At 38.2% G+C, this 21,929-nt stretch overlaps 1 long non-coding RNA gene across 1 annotated transcript in view; it reads right to left on the bottom strand.

The window, feature by feature from the left end:
• The window catches only part of LOC103877179, a 121,254-nt gene that overhangs the window by 41,201 nt on the left and 58,124 nt on the right, over positions 1-21,929 (bottom strand). The window contains exon 5 of the long non-coding RNA XR_002516803.2: positions 18,726-18,808. This is a non-coding gene — a long non-coding RNA (uncharacterized LOC103877179). The remainder of the gene's footprint in view (positions 1-18,725; positions 18,809-21,929) is intronic.

Here is a 21,929-nt window from a genome sequence, read left to right as displayed (position 1 = left end):
TCTTTTGCTGCACCTGATAAAAATGTTAGAGACTCTTGAGTCTGCAGGCTATAGTTCTTTGGATTGCTTTAATCACATTTTACTGTCACAGTAAGAGATTTGGCGTGGCCTCCTGTCTGGAGGAACTTAAGGCCTCAGGTGGGTTGCTCCATAAAGGTTTTTTCTGAGAACCAAAGCATTTCTTTAGATTCTAAAAGACTTAGTTATGGGAAAGTTTCTTAGAATTTCTTCACACCCATACGGCATGTATCTAATACACATTGCTAGACTTTTACATTTTGACTAATAGCTGGAAATTTTTAAAAAGTTAAACATTCATTAGCTCATGATAGTAAGATTATAGGGAAGAAAACGCTTACTTATAACAACGAATACTATAAATTTGGGGTTTTCTTTGGAGCTCATATTTACCTAATAGTTCATATAATTAGTTGGGAAAAAGAGTAACTAACTTTTCAATAGACTCATGTCGAGTTCTATTACTATGTATGGCAGATAATTCAGGTGATGAAATGCTACTGTGTTCTTTGAAAAATTCATTCCTTGAAAAAAAAAACTTCTTATAAAGCCATATGCAGGGAAATCTTTGAAGCTGCTGGCAGCCCACCATTTCTGTCTATGGCAACGAAAGACCACAAACCTCTGGAGTCGGAGAGGGATTCGAGTAATCAGGAACAAAACGACACAACATCTAGTAACTTACAAGTTAATTCAAGTGAGTCACCATGAGACACACACACGTATAAGATTGAATCTAACACATTTGATGGCTTGATTGACTATTTAAAGGAAATCATGAAACAAAATTACAAAGGGAATTTATGGACACGATTTCTCCTTCTCAATTTCTCTTGAATTGAGAAAGGCTTTTTATACCTGGTGCTATATAAATGAAGACAAACCCAGAGGGTCAACAATTATACCATGAAGCGTGATCCAGAATGATAGACAAAGAGCAGTATTTTACACATCAAAAGAAATAAGGGAAAAATGAAACATGATTCCAGTCTGTTCCATGTTCAAATACAATTTCACAGCTTCCGCATAGGGAGCCAATAAAACGGCATCAGGGAAGGCCGATCCAGGTGCTTGACATGATTATGGAAGTAGTCTTCTTATTATTTAGAAACAAACAGCTTTGTGTCCACAAGAAAAGAGAAGGAAGACAGCTAGCTGCTTCCAGCTGCACTGTATTCTCAAGATGTCCTAAACATTGCCGGGTCCCCAGGAAATGGAGTTGATTCTTGCAAATTGGAGTTATGTACTACCATTAAGTGTGACACTATCTTGTATTGCACTGTCAAATCTCAGCCCCCACACATTGCCAGGACCAACTTCACACAAGTATAGTTTGATGGAGCTTCATCCCCAAATCATGCTGTTCCTTGCCCTACCTCCCTGACGCCTCAGGAAACGGGGACCACGAGGTGCTCAGGCTTGCAGAATGCAGAGCTGGGGAGAACAGGGAGGTTGGTGCTCCTGGGGCCACCCTTGGCTGACGGAAGACAAGGGCCGATGGATAAATTCTTCACCTCTCATCCACCACAAGCTGATTCTAAGACACATTTTTCAAAACTCCCTGGAAGATTAAACAATGAGTCACCCTCAGCGGTGGCCAACAACATCACATTTCACATAAACTTCCTTCTCACAACACAAGCAGCTGGATCAAGGTTTTCATGCAGGAGGACACAGATTAGATACATCACAGTTAGAATTTCTTTTGAAAAAAGACTCTAAGAGAGAGAGGTCTCTTTTGTTCTTTAACAGTAGACATAGGTGGTACACTTGAGCCTCTCTACTTCTTCTCCTTAAGACCACACTTTGACTTGGACAGACTCCTGAGTGTGTTACATATACGTGGAGCAATGGTGATGGACGAGGGCTCTACACGTCTTATTATCCAAAAGGGTTGCCATAAAATACAACCATATCAGTGATACCTACATATTTTTGTTCATTTCTGTCAGCCCCTTACTTTGTTCCAGAAAGCTCAATGTTTAGTTATTATTCAGTAAAACTCAGAAGTCATATGTTTTCGGAATGGTTATACAAGTAGTTTTTGTTTTGTGTTGTATTGTTTTGTTTTTAGCATAGTTTTCATTCCTGGTACATTTGTATTTCTTACTGTTCCATGATTTCTGCTACATTTTCAACTTCAGGATTAAAGGATTTATAAAAAGGAGCAAACTTTTATCAAAATGATGTTCTTATTGTGCACCATGCCAAATACTAGACATTTTGTATAAATGTATAAAAATTCACTGGCATTAGGTTACAGAGCTAGGAGCCTGCCCTTGATTTTTGGTTTCTGAACCAATAATTAAAGAGTTTGGATGTTGTTATTTCCATCCTTACAGTATGACAAAAAGGCTAACAAAATAAAAAGCAACTCCCCTTAGATCCACCGGCAAACTGAAGTTGTAGGACAAATTGTTACCTTGAATGTTGAAGAGACAGGTGGATCACAGCTTACTGGCAGAGAAACCAATGCCAGGGCCAGAAACTGGTAGGAACACTTGCAGAGGATTTGACTGTTGGGAATGGAGTGCAGACTAGCTTGAGAGATAAAAATGCCGGGGGGTGGAAGGGGGAGTCACACGTTCAGCAAGGACCCTGAAACTAGATGAGTTTTACCTCAAGAAGTCCACCCAGGTTTTTACTGTGAAGAACAGAAAAAGATTCCCACTGACAGGGAGAGGGGAAAGGTAACCAGTTGACATATACCTACAGTGTTCTCTTCTCCTTAACAAAGGCCTTCCCTCAAGAAAATCTATTTCATCAGAGCCTAACCAACATGCAGTTACCCAATGCTGGTTCTCAATACCAAATACCTGACACTAGGCCACTCTAACCCATGATTTGAAGAACAGAACTGCCCGTCTCCAGCTCCTTCTAGTCTTGGACATGGAGGAAGGGACATATCCAACTCAGAATAAGTAAAAGACTGAGAACCAATTAAAGGATTATAAAACACTCCCCGTCTCTTCCCACCTTCTGACCCTTCTACAGGTTCCTGTATAATGTCAGGGAGTTTCATTAAAAGAACTGTACAGCTCAGACTCTATTTCAGATGGAGTCTCTAATGAACATGAAGATCAAACTAGGGACATTAGAAGAAATTTTAGACTCTGACATTACAGGAATAGCAAACAGCCAACACAGACTAAATCCTAGCCAGACAAACAAAACCTCACACTAAAGACGTGTTTACTCCAGTTCCTTATATCCAATACATCCTGTTGGCTTTCAACAAAAACATTACAAGTCATGGTGAAAAGAAGACAACACAGTCTGAAGAGACAAAACAAGCACAAGAACCAGACTCAGATATAACAGAGATTTTTGGAATTATCAGACCAGGAAATTTAAATGATTAATTTGCTAAAGGTTCTCATGGGAAAAGTGGAAAACATGAAAGAATAGGTGGATACTATAAGGAGAGAGATGGAAACTCTAAGAAAGCAAGTCATTTACAACATAACAATACTTTTCTGAGACTTACTAGGAAGTAAAAGAATCATTCTTGCTACCAGCATGGTAGCCACCTTTGCTGACCCAGTGGAGTTATGAGTTATGAGTATAACCCAGTTATGAGTTATGAGTATAACCCAGTGGAGTTGTGAGTTATGGACCCAGTGGAGTTATGGAGTTATGGGTATGCCAGAAGTTATGGCAGGAGTTATGGACCCAGCGGAGTTATGGACTTGTGGGAGCCGTGTTTTTATGGTAGGTGGACTCCTGCCCACCCCGCTCCAGCCACATGAGGGAATGTTCCAAGACATTTTCTTATCAAGAGTTGAGATGCCTGAGCAAGCATGGTGGCTCACACCTGTAATCCTAACACTTTGGGAGGCTGAGGTTGATCACTTGAGGCCAGACATTCAAGACTTGCCTGGGCATCATACGAGTCCCATATCCATGAAGAGGAGGAAGAGGAGGAGGAGGAAGAGGAGGAGGAGGAGGAGGAGGAGGAGGAGGAGGCGGAGGAGGAGGAGGAGGAGGAGGAGGAAGAAGAAGAGGAGGAGGAGGAGGAGGAGGCGGCGGAGGAGGAGGAGGAGGAGGAGGAAGAAGAAGAGGAGGAGGAGGAGATTTGCAAACAGAAATACCTGCAAGAAAAAGAGATTAACTTCTTGTTTCCCATTTGGAGTTATTTTATGGACACTGTAGCTCGTGGGTTTGACCCATCACTGAAGGTAGACAGGTGTCATGCCAGACTCCTATTAACTTCACGAGGAATGGCACCAGGCTCAAGAGGTAGAAGAGACCCAGTGCCAGCAAAGGAGACAAAGGATTTTTAAAGCAGGAGCCGTACATACAGGGATGGTCCAGTGACAGTGGGCTGGACAGGAGAACTGTAAACTCTTGCAAAAAGAATGCAGTTTATACAACATTTTCACTTAGAAACCTCTCCCTAAATCTTGCAACTGGAAACATTCATTTAACCCAAAACAAAGGACCTCAATCACCAGTATGGCCCATGTTCCACAAGACTGGGAGAAGGTTTAGATGTTCCTCATGGATAAGGAATGGATCTCTGGGTTGGTCATTCCCATATCCCTTAGCTTGGAATTCTGAACACATATTCAGGTGTGTCTGCCATACAGGATCATTCCCAAGGTATGCTTAAGTTATTGCTGACAGGTGCTTCTGCCAAATGCTAGGCATGAGTCATCATTTTAGCACTCTACCTAAGAGGCTTTGGGACATGGGGACAGTAGCAGGAACAAGGAAGGGGTAGGAGATGTCCAACAGAGCTGCATCTCCCACGTCAGGCACCGTGAAGTGCAATAGGTCCTCTAAAGAACTTACACATGAACCCTCCTTAAATGTCTGGCACAGAGGACATCAATAGTCTATCAGTGGGAATCAGAGACCACCACCAGAAAAAGTCAACTAACTATAGAGACTTGTTCTTTTCTCTCTTTTTTCATCCCTTACCAACACATGGGAACAACTTGTCCTTGGAGAGAGGGGATATAGGGAAGGAGAGGTCTTCCAGAGGGAGATCATACCATTCTCCAAAGGATTTCAGCTCAGCTTGATCTTGACATTTTGGTTGAGAAACAAAATTAAGCCCTGTGAGCTGTAGAGTCCATGAAAATGTCTTGCTTTGTCGATCTGTGGAGTGCAAGCTATTCCAACATGCCGGCTCTCCAGTTCTCATCTCTCCTCTCCATATAGGCATAGGGGCACGCAAACTCACTAGACATCCTGCCGGAACTCCAAGTGGGAAATGAGAGTTTAGTCTTTCCTTTTAAACTAATGTTTTAACTCAAAAAGTGATTTGATACTCAAAGTAATCTGAAAGTTGAGAGACCCACCCCAAATTTCATTAAGAGACTAACAGCAGAGATCCAAGAGCAATGTCACAAACACTGATTGGAGAAAGGTCAACTCTCTTCACCTTGATACCTCTCCAAGCAGAGATGGGACTATTCACCAGTTGTAAATGTTATGGAATTTAATCTTTGTGATGCCTGCATTCTTATTTCTACTTTTTGAAGAATATGTGACTGAAGTTTAGGTTACTTTAAATCACATCCCCAAGGTTCCACAGCTAGAGCAGATGGAATGTGAACCTCAAGTACTTAGATTTCAGAGCCCCTATTCCTTCTACCATATTCCATTGCCTTCATAGAGAGTAGAATTTGGTAACCTTCTAAACTGGTAACATTCCAGTTGAAATTTAGCATGCTTTGTGTGAAGCCCTACTCAAAGAATACTACAATGCTTTATGAATTTACATCACAAATTGATAATTATATTATTTCTAAATTTCACAAATCCCTTAGATTTTTTCAAGGAGAAATCAATTTTACTTTACACTATCTCTAATTATATTTGTATAAATAATGTTATCAATTACAATTCGCATTTTACATTTTTTGTAAGGATCCATTCTAATTCGGGGTCATTTTAGCTACTGCTTCTTAATGTTTCCCACTGAAGAACACTAAACCACAAAGTGGTAGTTTGGAGGATCCTGCTATTTCAGATCCCCTTTCCTTTAATTTGCATGATCTTGTACATAGAGCATTGTAACATCTATTGTTATTACTACTAAATATCAGTAATTTTGCTCTTTCTATATTCTTCCTCAATGTTGTACCATTAATTTTCCATTTATTCTTAAGCTTTCAAAATGCATCTCACAAATACTCACACACTCTTCCCAAACACCAGGAAGTCAGGCTGCCACTGCCTCCCCCATGCCTGCATTTTCTACCTGCCCTGACCCCCCGCCCCCACCCCCACCCCGTATGTCTTTCTTTCATTGGAATTATTTCAAACACTACTTTGTGGCCAACAAGTGTAATGCCAGAATGTCACATAAGAGGGAAGAGGCTGAGGATTTTGCCTTTGAGAGGTTGGGTTAGACCCTGAGGAACACATGAGCATAGTGTCATTCTTCATTTTTATTTTGCTCAGAGGTTAGTGTGCCTCTTCCATCCAGCTACAGTTCATTTAACTGCATGTGAGGCTATGGAAATGTCGGTAGTGACTGACCATTATATCCATTCTTTGCCCTTGACTTCTTGACACACATCATTCAGGCTGTGGTTTTAAACATTCACATAAAACTGCTCTTGCTTTACAAAGCAGCAGCCTGTTTTCTTTTGTATTACCCTGTTTGTATGAGGATCATAATCTCAGCCACCTGCAAAATACTGAATATTCCCCCTTTTGATTTTACTACCAGGGCAAGAATGAGATAGCACCTGCTTTTGCAAATTTCCTCATTCATGCAACCATTCAGGATGGACCAGTCTGATGTTTTCAGGGAGCTGGTCTAAAAGAAGGAGGAGAAGCCTGTGTCTTGAATGAGGGGCCACGTGGGGAGAGAGAGGGAACTTTGAATCTGGATTGAGCACAAACAGATTTCCCAGAACCGTTATTTATTTATTTATTTATTTATTTATTCATTTATTTATTTATTTCTGAGATGGGGTCTCACTCTATTGTCCAGCTTGGAGTGCAGTGGCATGATCTCAGCTCAAAGTAACCTCCAACTCGTGGGCTCAAGCAACCCTCCCGCCTCAGCACTCCCAGTAGCTGGAACTACAGGCATGCACCACCACACCTGACTAATTTGTGTGTGTGTGTGTGTGTGTGTATGCGTATATTTTTTATAGGGAAACTGGGTTTTGCCATATTTCCCAGGCTCCAGAACCCAAATTTAATGTGCTTTGATCAAAACCAAAGTTTACATCAATACCAAAATCAAGGGAGGAACTAATTCTTCCTCTTCGCTTTTCTAAATTCAGGAAATCCGCATATAAATTGTCACTATGAAGCCAATTTAAAAATCACCTTACTTATATCCCTTCTTACTTGCATTTAACTTGTCCATAGGGACAAGCCAGATTTTGTTAGCATATTCTGGTCTTTTCAAGGAGCATCCTCAGGATATTGATGAATAGATTTTTTTTGGCCATATATTTGTCATGAAAATTGCTGAGACTGAACTGACACAAGATTGGTAAACACCTCCATAACAATGTGAAGGTGAAATGGGGAGAAAAACTATAGCTTTGCTATGACTTTGATGGAAAGCCAGCGTCCACCCCACCCCCACTATCAACTAATACTAGCAAATGAAAGTGTTCAGCATATGCGATGAAAAAAATGAGTATGGTTTTCAATTCCCACCGATGTCATTTCTGAAACACTTGGCATAAGACCTATGAGACTGGGAGGCTGTTATTTGGTTTTACCCATTCTGAAAATTACAGGGAGAAAATCATAGGCTGGTATCAGGTGTCCAAATCTTCATCTCAAAGGGTGAATCATAAAACTATTATTAAAAAGTGTATCCTGCTGCAGTGACAGCTGTCATCCCAAATCTACCCAGTGCAGAGAGCTGTGGTGACAGTCATTAATGCTTTAATGTGAGATTAGGTTGCGGTGTTTAATGGTGTGGACAAGAAACTTTCTAAAAAAGTTGTTGGAAGTAAAACATCACCCCGTTGATAATGGAAAAAACAGCCTAAGGATATGAGATCATTTATGTAATTATGCAAAGTATTGTATATTGATATTATTGTGTGGTTTTTGTGTGTCTTTCCTACTTGTGAGTAGGTGAAGTTTAAATTAAAGAGACGACTCGTTTTGTTACTGTTGCTTTTGATGTTGGCAAATCTGTCCTTAACGACTATTTTAGAAAATGTGCAAAGTACCATTATGACAAACACAAAGGATCATAGAATTTTGAAGAAGAACTTGGTTTATACGAAAGGAAACTGAGGTCAGAGAGGAAGTAAATCTCAAGCTTACATTTCTATAATCAGTTAGCTGCAGAAGAAAGACTAGTACTTAAGTTTTCAATGTTTTGTTTGATAATGAGTCAAATACTACTTTGATAACTGGAGCAAGGCCTAAAATATTTTTGTTCTCAGGCTTTGCTGTTGTAATTTCTACTCTGTTAGGACTTTGCCTGCAAACATTCGGTGCCCCTTGAATTATGACAGAAAACTCAGAATGCCGATGGTATGCATTCTGATTTTTTAAGCCAAAAAGTTCAGAAACTGCAAAACTGAATCTCCAAATCAACTCCCATAAAACCAATCACAAAGACAAATCAAACAGGAGTTAGGGGAAGCCTCTTCTATTGAAGTGAACCACATCAGAATGCCGTGGAATGAAAAAAATAATAATATAGAATACCATGGAGTTAAATACCAGCAAAATATAATGGCGGAAAAAAATAAAACAGCACTGTACTTTCTCACTCCCATCCCCTCCTGAAAATGTTTTCTTGCATTCCCAGTGCTTAGAAAGATCATTCCAAGCTTGACAGGTCATTGACTGCAGTGGTCTGAATGTTTGTATCTCCCCAAAATGTGTATGTTGAAATTCTAACCCCCAAGGAGATAGTACTAAAAGGTGAGGTCTTTGGGAGGCGATTATGTCCTGGGGCCACAGCCTTCATGAATGGGATTAGTGTTTTTAGAAAAGAGGCTCCAGAAAGCTCCCCAGCCCCTTCCACCATGTGAGGGCATCTATGAACCAGGAAGTAGGCCTTCACTTGATGCTTAATCGGGTCGTGCCTTGATCTTGGACTTCCCAGCCTTCCGAACAGTGAGAAAGATTTGTTTTTGTTGTTTCGAAGTTGTTTATAAGGATTTTGTTATAGCAGTCGAAACCAGCTAAGTCACTGACATTCTGAGATAATTTATCTTTCCTGACCACTCTGTTGCATCCTTCTTGGAAGCATTTCTGGGGCAGAGCACCCACTCTCACCTCTTTGGTCAGGCTGTTGATCCAGCCGCTTCCAGAAAGTAGAAAAACTGTAATAAATCACGACTTTTGATGATAAAGGAAAGAAAGAAAAAGCAGCACCTTGGAGCTGGATAGATTGAGTATTCCTCCACAGAAGCAGACGTTCTCATTCCTTCATCTCTTCCACCTTCCAAAAACCTAGCACTCATTCCATCCCTAGTGGGTTTCCTGAGATCACATGCTGTCGATACATTAAAACAAGTCAAAACAAAACCCAAGAAACCATTTTTGTTATCTACACTGTGATCTTTGGATTAAAAACCATTTGAACATGAGTTATGTGAGGTCTGATTCCGTAGGGTTTATTAAAGTAAATTGTCTTAGCAAATCTGTCTGTTCCATTTGATTCTGAAGAATAATTGGTTAATGAGAGAATGATTACTTTGTTCAGACATGATTACCAAAAAAATCTTTCATCCATATGTTGTTGAATAATAGGAAATTCTCCAGGAAAGGGGGGACAATGATTAGAAGAAACAAGATAGCTCAAGAAAATATTCCCCAATGTGTTACTACATTTTTTTTAAACAGGACAACTCTAAGTAAGTATAGAGTTTCTTTGTACAAGCCTGGAAATGCCTAATAGGATTAAACTGTTTGCTGAAAAAGCACTAGGTAGATTTCTTTGTCTTTCAAATCAAAGAACTGTGACTTCTAATACTTTATGTGAGCATAATAGCTGTTTTCTATGCTAGTATCCTTTTTGTGACCTAATGTTATTCAGGTTGTGGTCTTGAAAGAGCTAAGCTGAACGTTGATACCTCTCCAAATATTCATCAATATGTTTGATTAAGTTTCCTGCACAGGAATTGAACACAGGACAATCTGATAGGTTAGACCTTTGAGCAGAGGATAAAGGACAGCGGATATGTATCCATTTTACTTAAATTTTAAATGGCCTGCAGTGGCAAAGTGACCACTTACTATATTTCAGATTTCTCAAAAATAAGCTAAAATCAAATGGGAAAACAGTTTGTATCAATAGAGCTGTTTTGGTTATCTTAGTTACTAAATGCAAAGATACATTAAGACATTCTAAAGAATAAAGTTTGCATTTTATCCTAAGGGTTCACTCATTCCTACTCCCCACCCAAATAAAATGAAAACAAAATTTCAGTTTTAGTTTCATATTACAAGTAAGAAAATACCAAAGCAATTCACTGCCTTAAATTCATATATGGACTTTTCTGCAGATGACTAATACGTTGTTTTTTAAGGTAAAGCTATATTTTATTTCTTCAGTTATGCTGCACAAATAATAACTGACTTGAGATAAGCACCTATGAATAGAGCTGAAGGTTGTAATAAAATAAAATTACAATTAAGATTATTTGTTTGAAGAACAATGCATTATGGACACCACTCAGAGCAACTCACTGTAACTGGGAATCAGGGAGTTTTCACAGAATACAAGTTATTTCAGTTGTGTTTTGATGAATAAGTAGGAGTTCATCCAAGTGAGCAGGAGGCAAGTCCAGTGTCGATAACAGCCTGTGCAAAGGTGTAGAGTCATTCAAGGATACAGCAGGTTCAAGAAGCAGAGAGTTTGACATAGCTAGAGTGTAGCTCTATGGAATTTTCATATTTAATGTGACTATTTGAGGCACACAGGACAAATAGAAAAAGAACTCTTGAGCTCAGCAAAATGGGTGGAGTTTAAAAGATAAACTGGGTGTCATCAGTGTGTAGATATTAATTGTTACCACAAGACTCAGTAAGAACACCTAGAGGCTGAGCACGGTGGCTTATGCCTATAATCCCAGCCCTTTGAGAGGCCAAAGCAGGAGGACCACTTGAGGCCAGGAGTTCAACACTAACATGGACAATATAGAAAGACTCTACCTCTATAAAATAAAAAAAGAGCACATAGAAAGAAAAGAAGAAGATGGAAGATCAAATCCAAATAATCCCAATATTTAAGATTCATGCACAAGAAAAAAAAAAACAGTGAAATTGGTGAAAAGTAAAATGAATCAAGGATTAAAAAGATAAAGAGAAATAAGTTTCATGGGTGTCAAAGGAGATGAGAGGTTATCTGAGAATATCAGAGAAGGGAAGAGGTGACACAGAAGAAATACTGAAAAGATACCATCAAATCTAGTATGTTGGAGGTTAATGATGCTAGTACCAAAATAATTTTAAGGAGAGGTTTTGAAACACTCCCCCAAAATTATTTGACAAGCCCCCCCATCAAGTATGGTAGCAGGAAAGCTCTGTTGGCTTAAGAAACTGACAGCTCCCACTTCCTGTCTCTTGAATGCTTGCTCTTGGCACTCAAACATCATGCTCTAAGCCAGCCCAAGAAGCCCATGGAAAGCCAAGCCCCAACTCCCAGCCATGTATAATCCCTTGAATAAAAGATCAAACAGCTACCAGTCTAGTCACCCTACTGAAGAGAAATGAAACATTCCTGTAAGGCCCTGCCCAAATGGCAAATTCATGATAAAAATAAATGATTGGTAGTGTTTTTTGTTTTTTTTTTTTTTTTAATTTATTTATTATTATTATACTGTAAGTTGTAGGGTACATGTGCATAACGTGCAGGTTTTTTACATATGTATACTTGTGCCTTGTTGGTGTGCTGCACCCATCAACTCGTCATTTACATCAGGTATAACTCCCAATGCAATCCCTCCCCCCTCCCCCCTCCCCATGATAGGCCCCGGTGTGTGATGTTCCCCTTCCCGAGTCCAAGTGATCTCATTGTTCAGTTCCCACCTATGAGTGAGAACATGCGGTGTTTGGTTTTCTGTTCTTGTGATAGTTTGCTAAGAATGATGGATTCCAGCTGCATCCATGTCCCTACAAAGGACACAAACTCATCCTTTTTGATGGCTGCATAGTATTCCATGGTGTATATGTGCCACATTTTCTTAATCCAATCTGTCACTGATGGACATTTGGGTTGATTCCAAGTCTTTGCTATTGTGAATAGTGCTGCAATAAACATACGTGTGCATGTGTCTTTAGAGCAGCATAATTTATAATCCTTTGGGTATATCCCCAGTAATGGGATGGCTGGGTCATATGGTACATCTAGTTCTAGATCCTTGAGGAATCGCCATACTGTTTTCCATAATGGTTGAACTAGTTTACAATCCCACCAACAGTGTAAAAGTGTTCCTATGATTGGTAGTGTTTTAAGACAATAGGTCATGAGCAGGTTTATTATGCAACCACAGTAGCTAAAAGAGCTGATGACAATGTTACATGGGGATTTGTTTTCAAGTAGGTTGGTGATCAAGAGGAGTTGACTAGGAGGACAGGGGTTTGAAGAAAGGCAGGATAGACTTGAAAATTTGTAAGGATTTAGAAGCCTTGAGCTAGATTGCAGAGGATACCTAAGAGAGGAAAGATTGAGTATACAGAAGAAAGTTTCTGTTGTTCAATTCAAAGGGAGGAGGAAACGCGAGGGGATGGGATGGAATCTAGAACACAAGTAGTTCCAAAGTTAGAACTAGTGGTCAGCTTTAGGAAGGGATAAACATTTAGAAGGACTGGGGATAAACTTCCTGCTAAAACGAAAGAGGTAAGAGTAACTGTAAGATTTTTAAACAAGAAAACCTAATAGTAAAACAACTATTGCAAGAGTTCTTCAGTCAAAATTTTCTAAATAACTTTAAGCAATTATAAAGAGAGCTTCTCTTTTAGATTATAAGGGCATGGGGGCATATATTATATTTTATTTATCCTTCACTCCAACTTTTAACCCTTGCTCTCAAGCTGGGAGAGTAGGAACATTGGAATATTTGGAGCACAAGAGCATAGAATAATATGGAGTAGCATAATGTTGGATGTATGCAGGTTGACAATAATTTATGGAAATAATTTTAAGAAAACAGATGCTACTCATTGGGAAAGCTAGGAAACAAAGATGTATTTTTTCCCCATTACTATACAAGTGAGGTTTTCTGGGGTGTAAAGAAATAAAAGCATTATAGCCCTTAAAAGAATTTTATAACTTTGACACCCAAAGAGGATATTAGCAAGAAATCTAGAGATGTAAATGCATCTTCAGAAAATTCCTACTCTGTGCACTAAGAACTTCCTAGAAACTTTAAGTTAGAATAACTTTCAGTTCTTAGGCAGTCAAAGAAGGAGCTAGGGATGGTACAATATGCCTAGAACAGGGTTGGCAAATGATGTGCCCCAGGTCAAATCTGGCCCAATACCAGTTTTTATATAACTCAATAGCTAAGAATCTTCCTAAATTTTAAATGATTGAAAAAATAATAACAGAACAAGATTAATATTTCATGCCAGGTAAGAATTAAATGAAATTCACATTTCAATGTCAATAAATAGTTTTAGTGGTACACAGACATACCTTGTGCGACAACGGCAGAGCTGAGTAGTTACATTAGAGATCATATAGGTTGCAAAGCTTAAAATATTTGCTACTTCCTGGTTTTTCATGGAAAAATTTGGCAGCCCCTGAACCAGAGGATCCTTTATTTTTTATTATTCTTGCTTTGAAATAAATGTATTTCCCTTCGTATCTGTTTCCATGGAGTAAAGTTTGATTAACATTAACTTACGCTAAAAATCGAGTTCGGTTTTTTTTGGTTTTTTTTTAAGAAAGTTAAATGGAATTTTTTAGTGATTATTGATTTCTCTGTTTCTGAAAACACTTGGAAAAGTCCCAGGTTCTTAGTTTGTGTCTACCACGGGGCTGGTATCTCCTCAGCAGTTGCACAGACTGCAAGCATATGCTCTTAGTGGAAACATTTTTTAATGCATTTCGGAAGTATTTATTGAGCATTGTCCTAGACATTGGAAGTGTGGCAGAGAAAAGGACTGCCAAAGTCTCTGTCATCACAGAGGATATGTTCTTATAGTGGGAGGCAGCAATAAAAAGTAAACAGATGAACCAGATAAGTTGAGATTATTGTAAGTCATATATATATATATAATGAATGGGGGTGGAGAGTGATTTGGTGGGGATAGGGAGACTTACAGAAACAAGGAAGGGCTGTCTGAGGAAATTATCCTTGAGCTGAAGCCTGAATGAGAGAAGGAATCAGCCATGCACAAAACCCAGAGAAGAGGGTGCCAGGCAAAGCAAGTAGTAAATACAAGGTCTGCAGGCCAAGACCAACTTGTGGTCTCTGAGGAAGAGAAAATGCAAGACCAATTTAGTGAGGAGGTGGAGAAGGTGGTGAGAAGGAAAACAGGGCAGAGGAAATAAGATTGATAAATAGGGACAGACTTTTAAGTTATTGGTTTTTGGGTCATAGTCAAAAGTTTGAATTTTATTCTAAATACAACAGGAAGCAACTGGTAGACTTTTAAATGGGTGGAAGGTGTGACGTATGATTACATTTTCAAAAAAAGCCATCTGGTTGCTATGTTTGGACCTTGATTTCATGATTGCAAGAGTGGAGGCAGAGACTATTGGGGCTACTGCAGAAGGGGGTGAGAAATGGCAGCTGTGGGGCCCAGACAGATGGTGAGTAGAGGGAAAACATGAGCTATGTTTTGGAGGTAAAGCTGAAGTCTTGAATGTAGACATGTAAGGTAAAATAAGAGGAGTAAAGTTAGAAAGAAGCAGTGTTTTGAAAACGATTCCAAGCCTATATATTTCGGATGTATTGAGATATAAGTCAAGCTAAGGCTGGGAGGAATCCAGCCCTGGCAGTGCCTGAAATCACTAGGGTTGGAGAATGAAAGTTAAGTTTCTGTAGGTAGACTGGGAATAACCTCAGTATCTAAGAGAAAGGAAAGGGTCCTGGGGTAGATGCCATGGAATAGATCCTGCATCCAGAGGTGAAAAACAAAACACAACAACCAAAGGCACTAGCACAGGACAGTGGCAATTCATAATGGAACATCTTGAGATTAAAAAAAAGTAACACCAAACACTTTGAGGTCTAAAGAAACCCCAAATGGGAAAAGCAATCAGGTTTTTAGTTTTAGTTTTGTTTTTTGGGGGATTTGTTGTTTGTTTGTTCATTTGTTTTACAGAAGAGAGACTCACAATTGACAGCATAGGCACCATCTTTTGTGTTGACAGCCATCGATGGACATAGGCTTATGTTCAATTCACATGACATGGAAAGTTAGACAAAGTTTAAGTACATTCACTGATACGTTTAAATACATTAACAAAGTCCAGTTTCCAGGGCTGGTAAGGACAACCAGGTAGTCTGACAGACGGAAAATCCTATTTCAAAGTGCTCCAGTCCTAATGTTGTCTACGACATGCTCAGATTCACACACGTGAACATTCATTGCCTACGGGACCCTTGTGTAAGTCTTGCAAATTCTCTGAAGCTTAAGAGGGGTTGAAATCTGAAAATAAAGCCATTAACTATACAATTTTGATTTATAACTATACAAATTTTAACTATATAACTACTTATATATGAGTTAATTATAAAATCATATGACTATATGATTTTAAACCATATAAGTTTTCTTATATCACACTATATATAGTTTGCAAGTTTAAAAAATTTTAAAGAGAATTCAAAGGTTTTACTTTTGCATGAAGGGCATGAATTTTGACAATTTCTGAAGCTCTAATGGAATCCAAATTCCTCTATGAACTGGTAAGCTAAGTAAGGCAAAGTGGGTTAGTGACTTGCCTAAGATCACAGAAACAGTGAGTAGCACATCTAGTACCCAAATCACAGGTTTTTTTCTGAACAATCAGTATTAACTGTATATTTAGCAGCAGGAAAAGAAACTTCCATCCAAAGTTGACCTCTTGCAACAGACAGAGCCAAGTGCCGCAGTGTACACACAATGCTAAGAAGAGTCTGATTCCAGTAAGATCTTGGACTAAGACACACTCATCTTAGGTATATTTGACACTGTAATCAACCTCTTTGAAGAAGAAAAAGAGCACTTAGAATTAAAATATTTAGTTAAAATAATTCTTGGATTTTTTTCCGAAATTTCTAAATTTCTTAAAATATTTCCCTCTAGATCCCCACAGCCAGGACAGCTAACTTTTTCATTATGATTCCACATTTCCTGGTCTTCATCTGTTCTAGTTAAGGGCTGGCAAATGCAGAAAAGGTCTTCAAGTTTTTCAAGATGATTTGTTTAAAAGTTCTAGTTGGATAACTCATGTCCATTCTCAGTGTATTCACATCAATTTCCCCACCCCATCATCACAATATGACAGGCAAAACTCTTTTATTGCAACAGCCTTTTTTGGCATAGCAATATGCTTACTGTTTTGTTTATAGCAAAAAAAAAAAAAAAAAAGAGAGCGAGAGAGAAAGAAAAAAAGAAAAGGCTTAAAGTGTGACTGTTTTTCTCTTCATTTAGAAGCAATCAGTCCCCCTGTTACTGAGTTCTTACTATAGGCAACCACTATCCAGAATTATATCACATCAGCTGTGTGGGAAAAATGCACGCATTGTTTCCTTTTTCATGAGCAAAGTAGTATTTGCCAGTTAAATCCCCAGGTATTTAGCTTTCAAACAGTCAGATATAAAATTAGCAAATGAAACATCTGTTCCTCACTATTATTTTATAATCACATTAATTGGCAGATGTCTTTAGGTAACAGAGAAAAGCATATCGGCCATTACTTGTATTTCCATGGGGTTATGCTTGTGACCACTGGATATCACACACCTAAAAGACCATCTCAGCAAGAGATCAAGGTGACACTGGACTCAGGAACTGACTTTCTCCCTACTCAAAGCCTCCTGACAGTAGGGCCAACTGCCCACTGACAAGTGCAAACAGGATGCCCTGTTATATGCCGTGGTGGAGAACCTTACCCTCGCTGTTGCCAGGTTTGGGTTTTCAATTATCATGTAGTTTGCACAAAAGCACTGTGCCAATTCAATTACTGCCTGATTAATGGAGTGTTGCAGGTTTATTTCAGGGGTCTAGCTATCTATTAATTAGCATATTGGGGCCTATACTCTACTGTTTTGTCCTGATATGCTTTGAAAAGTCCCCAGTGCAATTAAAAACTCTAATATGCTTTAAATAGTTATTTGAGAAAACACATCCAGACTTTTTTAAACTCCTCAGGGACTTTTAAGCACATCCAGATTTATTATAAGGCATCTAAAGTTTCTTTAAAAGCACGTTCTTCTTTCCTCTACTAGGTTCTGGGGTGTATCTACAGTAGAGCTCCTCTTTCCCTGATCTGTGAGAGGAGGAATCCTCAGAAAAGATCTTGTTGGAGCATTTCACTGCATGGTTTGCTTCCCTTCCTTAGTATCTACTGGAGTTTGCTTTGAATTGTAAATTTGATCAGGGGTTGAACCTAAACTGGAATCTTTCAAAGTCCCTAGATTGAGTTTCGTTGGTATTCAATTAAGACAAGCAACTATGGACGAATTGTGAACAATATTATATTTCCTTGCCTCTCCTACCTCTCTTTTCTTTTGTTGGAGATTGTCATTAAGACAATGCTCCCCAGTGGGCAAATAAAGAGCCACTTATTAGTAGCCACTGTGAGCCACTGTTAGGTGTGAGTACAGATGGGCTAGGAAAACATATAGGCTCTTTCTTTAATCCTAGAAAATTCCAATGGGCAATTCAAGATGTTAGAGGTCACAAGTCAACTCACTTGCTTACAATAAAAGACTCAGGGGGATAAGACTGGAATAGGAGACTGTGGCTGCCTGTTAAGATCCGGACTAACCGTGTGTGTTATATCTCTGTCATTGAAGAACACTGATTATGTTGTGACACTGTAAGTACGAACAATAAGTGTTATACATAATATAGTAAGTGGTATATGCATATAAAATATATGTGATATATAAAAATATATAACATGGCAAAATGTATGTAATATATTAATATATAAAGTATAAACAATACATTGAGAATCGGGGTCTGTGGTCAATAGGTGAGATAACTGGGAATTAGAGACAGCAGGAAATAACAGTGGACAGTGAGGAGATCATTTGAAATTCAGCAATGGGGTGATGAAAAATAAACAACACAGAAGCCAGGTGATAGATTTCCCAAGATATTAAGATATGAGCCAACAGCTGTGTCATGCGTCACCCACCATCTAACCTAAGTGTCTCCAACTACAAGATGGGGATAATGACCTGAAGACTTCAAAAAATAATGTAATATTTGCCAATATTTTCCTCCATGGTAGAAAGAATGTTACATTGCATGCATCCAGTACAACACAACTATTTCACAGTAATGATTCTATAAAATCTCCACACATAGCAGTTCTCCAATTATCTTTGCCAATGAATAAAGTATTTACCACCATAGGTCTAATGGATTTAAAGTCTAACTATATCCAACACTATGCTGGGATTAATACAAAACAATTACATGGGTACAGTTTCCCCCATACTGTTAGTCCCCCATACACGAAATGTTAGGGTTTTTGAAATCAGCAGAACCAATAGGATACATAAAAATCTCTCTCTCTCTCTCTCTCTCTCTATATATATATATATATATATGAAAGGGGAGATTTATTATGAGAATTGACTCACAGGATTATGAAGCCAAGAATCTGCCATCTGCAAGCAGGAGAACCAGGGAAGCTGATGATGTAATTCAGTCAAAGTTGAAAGGCCTGAGAACCAGAAGGAATGTTGATGTGAATTCTGGGGTCCAAAGACCTGAAAACAGGAGCTCTGATGTCTGAGGGCAGGAGACAGATATCTCAGCTTAAGGAGGGAAAGAGCAAATTCATTCTTCTTCCACCTTTTTATTCTACTGGACTCTAACTAGATTGAATGAGGCCCACCCACATGGATGAGGGTGATCTCCTTTAGTCAGTCTACTGATTTGAATGCTAATCTCTTCTGGAAACACCCTCACAGTCACACCCAGAAACAATGTTTTACCAGCTATTGCAGCATCTCTTAAAGCAATCAAGTTGACTCATAAAATTAACCAACATGCTAACCTAGCTAGCATGTGACAAGTATGCACACAAAAGCCAGCAGTGAGGTAAACAGAATAACATCCACATGTTGAATTTTCCAGTTTCCCATAATTATTGTACCTTAAAAACATTTGCAGGAGATTAATAGGTAAAGAGGTCACCTATCTCCAAAAATACAGCACCTAATTGTGCCCTTATTTATTCATTTCTATATTGATATATTTAGCTACCATCACTGAGTGCCTATACTAAGGACCATGTTAAGCATTGTACATGTTCTAAGTGCTGTTCTCAACTAGCATGGTGCTTTATTTGTCTCTCTCTTATCTCCATGAAAGGACATCTGTCATCAATTACTATTTCCTAAGAAATGGATCCAATCATTGGCTTTCAGAAATTTGTTTATCGCATAAGGTATAGAAGGACAGTTAGAAAAAATGAATAAGATTCATTCTCTATAATTCAGAGCTTATTACATTTGCTGAAGAAATCCCTGCTTCCCCAAAATACCTATTTACTATAAGTAGAGGCATGAACATTCCAGAAACTATCTACTTTTCCTGCAGATAACTTCAGGATACGGATATGACAATTTTGGAGACATCTGCATCTTGAAAGTACTATCTTGAGGCAAGAAAAAGAAAATGTTTATGTCCTAAGAAAAGCAGTAGGATTGTTAAATGCATGTTTTATAGATCAGGAAATAAGGTCTAGGTCTGTAATTCTGAATAAAAGCAAGTTTCTACCCTGTGTTACTATTATTGATTCTCTCTGGCTCAAACCATCACTAGCTTTTCCTCTTGAATGGTGAGAAACTCATTCGGATTCAGTCCACAGGGGATTATGACATGAAGCATTTGCTCCTGGGCAGTGAAGTGTAAGCAAATCCAAATGTTTAGCATGGTGAAGGCTGAAGGATGTGGAGCCAACTACATCATATACACTGTAGGCTCCAGGGCAGTAGAGCCCATGTGACTTCATAATACCCAGGAGTCTGCAATCGCACAAGCTGGGAAAAACGAGAACAGAACTTTTGGGGATGAGTGGATAACTTAGCAATGCTAAGGCACTAAGTCAAAAGTTAGTGTTTCCAACTTTGGAAAATGTATCGTTTATTTTATCCTCCATGCTCTGAGATTCTGCATGTATATTTACATCATCGAAAATGAACATATTAGGATCACTAAACATCATGACTGATTTTTTCAATTCACCGTGCAAACCTCCAAAGGATCTCAGTCATACATTACTTAACCTGAACTTTTGAAGTTTGGTATTATAAGAGAAATTCATTCCATATGCTTCACAGTTAATTGTGAATAAACATGCCTCCCACATTCCACAAAATACATATTTTTCTCACTTCCAGCATTTAAAAAGCAATAAAGAAAGGGTCTTTTGAGAATGGTTGGAAAGGACTGAAAAAATGAGTTAAAGATATTTTTTAGGTATTAAACAAACTATGTGATTTGAAAAGCATATGTCTTGTATTTTACCCATTGTTCCTACAGGGAATTCAATTTTCAAAACACGTTTTTCTAACAAATGAAAGTAGGGTCTGTGCAAACAAAGAAACAACCTGGTTAAAGTAATCATTGTTCAGAACCATTAAGAGAATACTAAGAACTTCAATAATGTACAGAAAATCATATAGCCAATAAACACATTTGACTTTTGAATTTTTGTTTCAAGATTGCAAATCTTTTGAAAAATTTATTTCAAAGCAGAATGTTGAACCCTTTTTATTGCAAAATAGCGTCAACCTCCTCGATAAAACTGATCAACCCATTTCCTCCAAAACAATATTTTAAAATTTTTGATTGGGAATATTTACTTTAGCAGTGTTCATATTTATTTGCTTAAAATCATTAAAAGGCTTAAAATAACTTTGAGTCAGTTATGTTAAATGCCATGTTTAATTATTTTACCTAAATTAAGTAGTTTTCTTATGTTGTTGCTGTTTTTAAAAAAAAAAAAATTTAATTCGAGATGTCATTAGTGGACTTTTCTAGGTCAAAAAATCATAAAAAAATTTTAAAACTATCATAATATTAAAAACCACATATTGCATTTTCCTAATGTAGTAAAATATGAAGGCAATGATATAAAACACGCTAATCATTTTTCGGCTTCAAATCACTATAGGTCAACTTTACAAATAATATTTTGTCAACGAAAAATATTATTTTAAAAATACAAGCATTTCTGTGAAATTTCTTCTTGTACAGGAGAAATGAGCACATTTCTAGTTTTGCTCTATATGCCAAGTTTCAGCCCAGAGAGAGTGTTTACGGTTCAGATATAAAACCTCAGAAATATAAATGTGAAGACAACCTTAACTACAGTGTTGCAAATGCAATGTTGTAATTTTATATGTTAATCTATCAATACACAGCATGTGCAAACATATGTTTATAGACAGGGAGACAAGAATATACAAATAAGGAGATAAAATTCTTGTATCTCATTTGATGCTCTATAATTTCTATCAATGTATGAATGTTTTGTTTTTGTGTTATGATTTCATTTGAAGTTGACATAATGCGACTTGTGCTTATTTGCAAAGGCCTCATCACGAACATTCTCAAAGCTGATACTGCCAGCCTGCTCAGAAGACAGGGAAGCAACTTTGCCTGCCGGGACCGTTACAGCAGGCAACGCTAGGAAATCAGAATATTGTGCAATGGGAAACTTTGCAGTTTTTGTTTTTGTTTTTGTTTTGGTAGGCAGCACAGGTATGCATTCAATTTTATGAGCACATCTGGTTTATCTACATTTCTAAATTCGGCCCTTAGGGTTCACAGCA

This window comes from Papio anubis, chromosome 14 (genome assembly GCF_008728515.1).
Source record: "Papio anubis isolate 15944 chromosome 14, Panubis1.0, whole genome shotgun sequence".
Lineage (NCBI taxonomy): Eukaryota > Metazoa > Chordata > Mammalia > Primates > Cercopithecidae > Papio > Papio anubis.
Note: the sequence above shows the minus strand (reverse complement) of the source record. Positions and strands in the feature narration are given on the sequence as shown.